Source organism: Salvelinus alpinus, chromosome 16, assembly GCF_045679555.1.
Source record: "Salvelinus alpinus chromosome 16, SLU_Salpinus.1, whole genome shotgun sequence".
Lineage (NCBI taxonomy): Eukaryota > Metazoa > Chordata > Actinopteri > Salmoniformes > Salmonidae > Salvelinus > Salvelinus alpinus.
The window spans coordinates 31,751,615-31,760,052 of NC_092101.1; positions in this window are offsets into that span (position 1 = coordinate 31,751,615).

Genomic DNA, 8,438 nt, shown 5'->3' on the forward strand with positions numbered 1-8,438 from the left:
GTAAGGAATGAATATGATTGAACCCACTCTTACTCTGATGCAGCACTTATTGAATGTTTTGAATAGCAGGACAGAAATCAACTACCTCATGCTATACTCATGTTGAAAAGACAGGTCTAGGGCCTCCCGGGTGGCGCAGTGGTCTAGGGCACTGCATCACAGCGCCAGCTACGCCACCAGAGTCTCTGGGTTCACGCCCAGGCTCTGTCGCAGCCGGCCGCGACCGGGAGGTCCTTGTGGCGTCGTCCGGGTTAGGGAGGGTTTGGCCGGTAGGGATGTCCTTGTCTCATCGTGCTCCAGCAACTCCTGTGGCGGGCCGGGTGCAGTTGGCACTAACCAAGGGGGCCAGGTGCACAGTGTTTCCTCAGACACATTGGTGCGGCTGGCTTCCGAGTTGGAGGCGCTCTGTGTTAAGAAGCAGTGCGGCTTGGTTGGGTTGTGCTTCGGAGGACGCCAGGCTTTCGACCTTCGTCTCTCCCGAGCCCGTACGGGAGTTGTAGTGATGAGACAAGATAGTAATTACTAGCGATTGGATACGTTGAAAAGGGGGTAAAATTTAGGGGGTTAGAAAGGATGGTCCCCCTACAGGTACAGCAAACACTATGTTGGTTTGACATGAACAATGCTCCTTCTTTTAAAGCCTGAATTACTGTGACAGTAATTTCAGTGGCTCTGAAAATACATTATATTGAGCATCTTATAGAATCGTTGAGTTGGTATATTATACTACTTACATGAATATTTTTATCAACTTCCAGTGCGTGTTTACTGTGAACACTGAGGCTGTATCAACAGTTTCTGACGTTGGTCAAGTAGGCAACTGTGGCTATATGATCACAATGTAGGCCTTCCAGAATGACCAACCATCAAAAACAATAGATAAAATACATGCATTAAACTTTTTAACATGGAAAAAGCTGTTATTGAAGACAAAAAGCTCTTTACCAGACTAGCTTTTCAAAGATATCTAGATATGTAAACGTTTAGAATTATTGTAGGAAGCAATCACTCGCGATTACTGACAACAAATTGTCTATAGCTGGGCTAATAACTCACTAACTAGCAAAGAACATGAACAGGATATGAGGATTGAGCTTTAATCTCAAAACAAACATCTTGGTTATTCTGCACCGGTCTATGTAGAGTATGGTTGAGTTATGCATGTCAATGTAATAGAATCCTACTCCGATGCGTTGTGCCTACAATAAAATATTTTGCATAGTTAGTTTTACATACTAAGTCTTGCATAGTTCGTTTTGTTTCGGGATGTTGCATTGAACATTGCTAATATTGCGTTGATTCGATTACACAGTAAAGGGAAACGTTGATATTGTTAACGGGGAAAACTAGAAAGTTGAGTGAAGTTCAATCTCGTGCTTCTCTTCGCTGGCTGATATTTGTTCTGCATTGCAGTCTCCGGGAGCTGCGCGCAGTTTAGAAGAAACATTGCCTATGACCACATATATATAGTTCAGTAAATAAGCTCCCCAAAAATGCCATATTGTTCGATTTGGTATTGAAGCGTGAAAATTGGCATACTTGTATATTTTTTTACGTTGAACATTACCTGATAGTGCCATTTCAACAAGCCTCAGGTTGGCCTGTAGCTCTCCCTATAGATCAATAGTGAAAATGCATTTGCCTGCTCTTACAGATCTACATGGTCCCAAATGTATGTGGACACATGCTCGTCGAATATCTCACTCCAAAATCATGGGCATTAATATGGAGTTGGTCTCCCCTTTGCTGCTATAAGAGCCGCCACTCTTCTGGGAAGACTTTCCACTAGATGTTGTAACATTGCTGCGGGGACTTGGTTCCATTCAGCCACGAGCATTAGTGAGGTCGGGCACTGATGTTGAACGATTAGGCCTGGCTCGCAGTCGGTGTTCCAATTCATCCAAAAGGTGTTCGATGTGGTTGAGGTCAGGGTTCTGTACATGCCAATCAAGTTCTTCCACACCGATCTTGACAAACTATTTCTAATGGACCACGCTTTGTGCACGGGGGCATTGTCATGCTGAAACAGGAAAGGGCCTTCCCCAAATTGTTGCTACAAAGTTGGAAGCACGGAATCGTCTAGAATGTCATTGTATGCTGTAGTGTTACGATTTCCCTTCACTGGAACTAAGGAGCCTAGTTCGAACCATGAAAAACAGCCCCAGACCATTATTCTTCCTCCACCAAACTTTACAGTTGGCACTATGCATTCATGCAGGTAGCGTTCTCCTGGTATCTACCAAACCCAGATTCGTCCGTCGGACTGGCAGATGGTGAAACGTGATTCATCACTCCAGTGAACGCGTTTCCACTGCTCCAGAGTCCAGTTGTAGCGAGCTTTATACCACTTCAGCCGATACTTGGCATTGCACATGGTGATCTTAGGCTTGTGTGTGGCTGCTCGCCCATGGAAACCCATTTCATGAACGTCCCAACGAACAGTTATTGTGCTGTCATTGCTTATAGAAGCAGTTTGGAACTCGGTAGTGAGTGTTGCAAATGAGGACAGATGATTTTTACGAGCTTCGTGCTTCAGCACTCGGTGGTCCTGTTCTGTGAGCTTCTGTGGCCTACTACTTCGCGGCTGAGCCGTTGTAGCTCTTAGACATTTCCACTTCACAATAACAGCACTTACAGTTGACCGGGGCAGTTCTAGCAAGGCAGAAATTTGACGAACTGACTTGTTGGAAAGGTAGCATCCTATGACGGTGCCATGCTGAAAGTCACTTAGCTCTTCAGTACGGGCCATTCTAATGCCAATGTTTGTCTATAGAGATTGCATGGATGTGTGACTGATTGTATACACCTGTCAGCAGCAGGTGTGTCTGAAATAGCCAAATCCACTAATTCGAAGGGTTGTCCACATACTTTTGGCCATGTAGTGTAGATTAAAATGTTTGTATTGGTTTGGGGAACAACCAAACCCACATGGTCTTTGCGTTTACCTTGATGATCGCAACAATGATGAAAAGCAAGTATTAAATACAAAATTACTTTTTACACTCCAAAAAAGGTATATACATCATCCCTGAAGTCTACTGGTTACAATGATATATAATATATTATATACTGTGTCACTTTGAGGAAATTTAACAGGAAATATGTCACGTACACATCACTATAGATAAAATCCCTTTAGGAATGCATTATATCCAGCAGGGAGATACAGTACCAGTCAAAAATTTGGACACACCTGGTGCCACATCGCAGCAGACCGGGAGAGGCGGCACACAATTGGCCCAGCGTCATTCGGGTTAGGGGAGGGTTTGGCCGACTTGGTTGTCCTTGTCCCATCGCGGTCTAGTGACTCCTGCGGCGGGCTGGGCGCAATGCACGCTGACACGGTCGCCAGGTGTACGGTGTTTCCTATGACACATTGGTGCTGCTGGCTTCCGGGTTAAACGAACATTGTGTCAAGAAGCAGTTTGGCTTGGCGGGGTAATGTTTCGGAGGATGCATGGCTCTCGACCTTCGCCTCTCCCACGTCCGTAAGACTGTAAATACCAATTGGATATCACAAAATGTGGGATTTATTTGGGGGGGGCCACACCTACTCATTCAAGGGTTTTTCTTTATTTTTACTATTTTCTACATTGTAGAATAATAGTGAAGACACCAAAACTATGAAATAACACATGGAATCATGTAGTAACCAAAAAAGTGTTAAACAAATCAAAATATGTTTTCTATTTGAGATTCTTCAAAGTACACACCATTTGCTTTGATGACGGTTTTGCACATTCTTGGCATTCTCTAAACCTGCTTCATGATGAATGCTTTTCCAACAGTCTTGAAGGAGTTCCCACATATGCTGAGCACTTGTTGGCACTTGTACGGTCCAACTCATCCCAAACCATCTCAAATGGGTTGAGGTCGGGTGATTGTGGAGGCCAGGTCATCTGATGCAGCACTCCATCACTCTCCTTCTTGGTCAAATAGCCCTTACCCAGCTTGGAGGTGTGTTTTGGGTCATTGTCCTGTTGAAAAATAAATGATAGTCACACTAAGCACAAACCAGATGGGATGGCGTATCGCTGCAGAATGCTGTGGTAGCCATACTGGTTAGTGTGTCTTGAATTCGAAATAAATCACTGACATTGTCACCAGCAAAGCACCTCCACACCATCACACCTCCTCCTCCATGCTTCACGGTGGGAACCACACATCCATTCACCTACTCTGCGTTTCACACAGACATGTTAGAACCAAAAATCACAAATTTGGCCTAATCAGACCAAAGGACAGATTTCCACCGGTCTAATGTCCATTGCTCGTGTTTCTTGGTCCAAGCAAGTCTCTTCTTCTTATTGGTGTCCTTTAGTAGTGATTTATTTGCAGCAATTCAACCACAAAGGCCTGATTCACGCAGTCTCCTCTGAACAGTTGATGTTGAGATGTTTCTGACCTCTGTGTAGTATTTATTTGGGCTGCAATCTCTTCTGCAGTTAACTCTAATGAACTTATCCTCTGCAGCAGAGGTAAGGCTGGGTCTTCCTTTCCTGTGGCGGTCCTCATGAGAGCCAGTTTCATCATAGAGCTTGATGCTTTTTGAGACTGCACTTGAAGAAACATTCAAAGTTCTTGAAATGTTCCGCATTGACTGACCTTCATGTCTTACAGTAATGATGGACTGTTGTTTCTCTTTGCTTCTTTCAGCTGTTCTTGCCGTAATATGGACTTGGTCTTTTACCAAATAGGGCTATCTTCTGTATACCACCCCTACCTTGTCACAACACAACTGATTGGCTAAAGCGCATTAAGAAGGAAATAAATTCAACAAATTAACTTTTAACAAGGCACACCTGTTAATTGAAATGCATTCCAGCTGACTACCTCATGAAGCTGGTTGAGAGAATGCTAAGTGTGTGCAAAGCTGTCATTAAGGCAAAGGGTGGCTACTTTGATTTGTTTAACACTTTTTTGTTACTACATGATTCCATTTGTGTTATTTCATAGTTTTGATATCTTCATTATTAGTCTACAATGTATAAAATAGTAAAAATAAATTAAAACCCTTGAATGAGTAGATGTGTCCAAACTTTTGACTGGTACTGTAAGTAACCCATTTGAACAAAATTCCTTTATGATGACACAACGTGTCTAAGTATAGTAACAATGCAGATTTAATCTATTACACTGTAGGGTAGCTGTTTTCCAATATGGCCAGCAACCAGTTCCATGGCACCAAATAGGACAGGATTCACATGGCTGTATTCCCATAAATAATTGCTATATAATGCCCAATGACTGCTTAAATGTTTGAGGTGGTGTGGAGAGATATGGCATATATAATTATGTGTCCTTAAAAAAAAAATTGGAAAGTGGTGAGAAAGTGCTCTAACCGGATTACGTATGTAAAACAAAATTTAAACTAGAGTGAAATCATTGACAAAAAATGTCAATGATTTCACTCTAGTTTAAGTTTTGTTTTACATTCAAACCCTTAAACATTTTCTTTAATGTTATCTGAAGTCTACTGGTTACAATGATAGATAATATTACATACTCTGTAACTTTTAAGGAATGGGACAGCAAACCTGTCCAGTATATGTCACTATAGGTAAACTCCCATAGGAATGCATTATAATCCAGCAGGGAGATAAGTAACCCAGGGCAGATAAAACTCACCTCTCACTAAATCCAATAGTTTACTATCGCCATCTACCGGCCGTAATTAATCCCTACCACATGAATGTGAACTCCTATTCTTTCCTAGATCCCTTTCATCCTTTTCTTTCCTCCTATCCAAGCTCCCTTTCGTTCCTCCTTTCCTAGCTTCCTTTCTTACTTCATTTAATATTTTCCAAGCTTCCTTTCATTGCATCCTATGATAGCACCCTTTCCTTTCCTCCCCTCCCCAACAGTGCTTTCCTAGCTCACTTTCTCCCTTTCCTTTCCAAGGTCACCTTATATTTTTTCCTAGCTCCTTTTCTTCCTTTCTTAGCTTCTTTTCCTATCTTCATTCCTCATTTCCTTTCTTCCTATACGTTCTAAGCTTCCCTTCCTTGAACCCTTTCCTTCCCTAGCTTCCTTTCCTCCTTTCCTAGCTCCCTTTAATTTCCTCCTTTCCATTCCTCCTATCCTCCTTTCCATTCCTCCTATTCTACTTTCCCATTCCTCCTATCCTTTCTGGGATTTGTTTTCTTTCCTCCTTTTCTTTCCTAGCTCCCTTTTCTAGATCCCTTTCCTTCTTTCCTCTCTAGCTCCATTTTTGCCTTTCCTTTCCTAATTTCCTTTCCTTCCAAATGTTAACTGTCAAGGCTAAGGAGAAGAACCAGATGCAGACAGTTTCGAAGTAACAAAAGTTTATTACAAAAACAGGGGGGCAGGCCAACGACAGGTCAAGGGCAGGCAGAGGTCAGTAGTTCAGAGCAGAGTCCGAAAGGTACAGAACAGCAGGCAGGCTCAGGGAAGGCAGGCTCAGGGAAGGCAGAATGGTCAAAACCCAGGAAAGCTTGAAAACAGGAACTAACGACAGACAGGAGCACAGGAAAAGCCGCTGGTATGCTTGAAGAAATAAAAACAAACTGGCAACAAACATACATAGAACACAGGTATAAATACACTGGGGATAATGAGGAAGATGGGCGACACCTGGAGGGGGGTGGAGATAAGCACAAAGACAGGTGAAACAGATCAGGGTGTGATGTTGTCACGCCCTGACCGTAGATTGCTTTGTATGTTTCTATTTTTTGTTTGGTCAGGGTGTGATGTGGGTGGGCATTCTATGTTTGTATGTCTAGGTTTTGTATTTCTATGTTTTGGCCGGGTATGGTTCTTAATCAGGGACAGCTGTCTTTCATTGTCTCTGATTGAGAACCATACTTAGGTAGCCTGTTTTCCCACTGTTAGTTGTGGGTGGTTATTTTCTGTTTAGTGTTGGTTGCACCTTGCAGAACTGTTTCGGCTATTCTTTTTTTGTTATTTTGTATTCAGTGTTCAGTCAGTTAAGCGAATAAAGATGAACACGTACCCCGCTGCATTTTGGTCTGACGATTCCTCTTCTTCTTCCGATGAATGCCGTGACAGAACCACCCACCACAAACGGACCAAGCAGCGGGGTAACAGGGAGCAGAGGTTGATGGACTCCTAGACACTGGAGGAAATATTGGACGGCAAGGGACCCAGGGCACAGCCAGGAGAGTATCGCCATCCGAAAGAGGAGCTGGAGGCAGCTAGAGCGGAGCGGCGACACTATGAGGAATTGGCTCGAGGTAACGTGCACGAGAGGCAGCCGCAGAATTGGGAGGGGGCACACGGGCAATTTGGCGGAGTCAGGTAGGAGACCTGAGCCAACTCCCCGTGCTTACTGTGGCGAGAGAGTGACCGGGCAGGCACCGTGTTATGCGGTGAAGCGCACGGTGTCCCCAGTGCGCACGCATAGCCCGGTGCGCTACATCGCAGCTCCTCGAATCAGCCGGGCTAGAGTGGGCATCGAGCCAGGAGGGATGATGCCGGCTCAGCGCATCTGGCCTCCAGTGCGTCTCCTCGGCCCGGGTTATCCTGCGCCAGCTCTGCGCACTGTGTCTCCAGTGCGTCTGCACAGCCCAGTGCGTCCTGTGCCTGCTCCCCGCATGTGCAGGGCCAAAGTCACCATACAGCCAGGACGGGTTGTGCAGGCTCTTTGCTCGAGACCTCCAGTGCGCCTCCACGGCCCAGTGTATCCGGTGCTTCGGCCAAGGACAAGGCCTCCTGCATGTCTCCCCAGCCTGGTGAGTCCTGTGCCTGTGCTAAGCCCTAACCCTCCTGCATGTCTCCCCAGCCTGGTGAGTCCTGTGCCTGCTCCCAGAGCAGTGCCTGTGTGTCTCTCCACTCCAGTGATGATCCATGGCAAGAAGCCTCCAGTGATGATCCATGGCACGAAGCCTCCAGTGATGATCCATGGCAAGAAGCCTCCAGTGATGATCCATGGCAAGAAGCCTCCAGTGATGATCCATGGCACGAAGCCTCCAGTGATGATCCATGGCACGAAGCCTCCAGTGATGATCCATGGCACGAAGCCTCCAGTGATGATCCATGGCACGAAGCATCCAGTGATGATCCATGGCAAGAAGGCTCCAGTGATGATCCATGGCACGAAGCCTCCAGTGATGATCCATGGCAAGAAGCCTCCAGTGGTGATCCATGGCACGAAGCCTCCAGTGATGATCCATGGCACAAAGCCTCCAGTGATGATCCATGGCACAAAGCCTTCAGTGATGATCCATGGCACGAAGCCTCCAGTGATGATCCATGCCTCCAGTGAGGAGTTATGGCACGAGGCCTCCAGCGACGCCCTTCAGTCCGGAGCCTCCAGCGACGCCTTTCAGTCCAGAGCCTCCAGCGACGCCCTCTAGTCCGGAGCCTCCAGCGTCGCCCTCTAGTCCGGAGCCTCCAGCGTCGCCCTCTAGCCCGGAGCCTCCAGCGTCGCCCTCTAGTCCGGAGCCTCCAGAGACGCC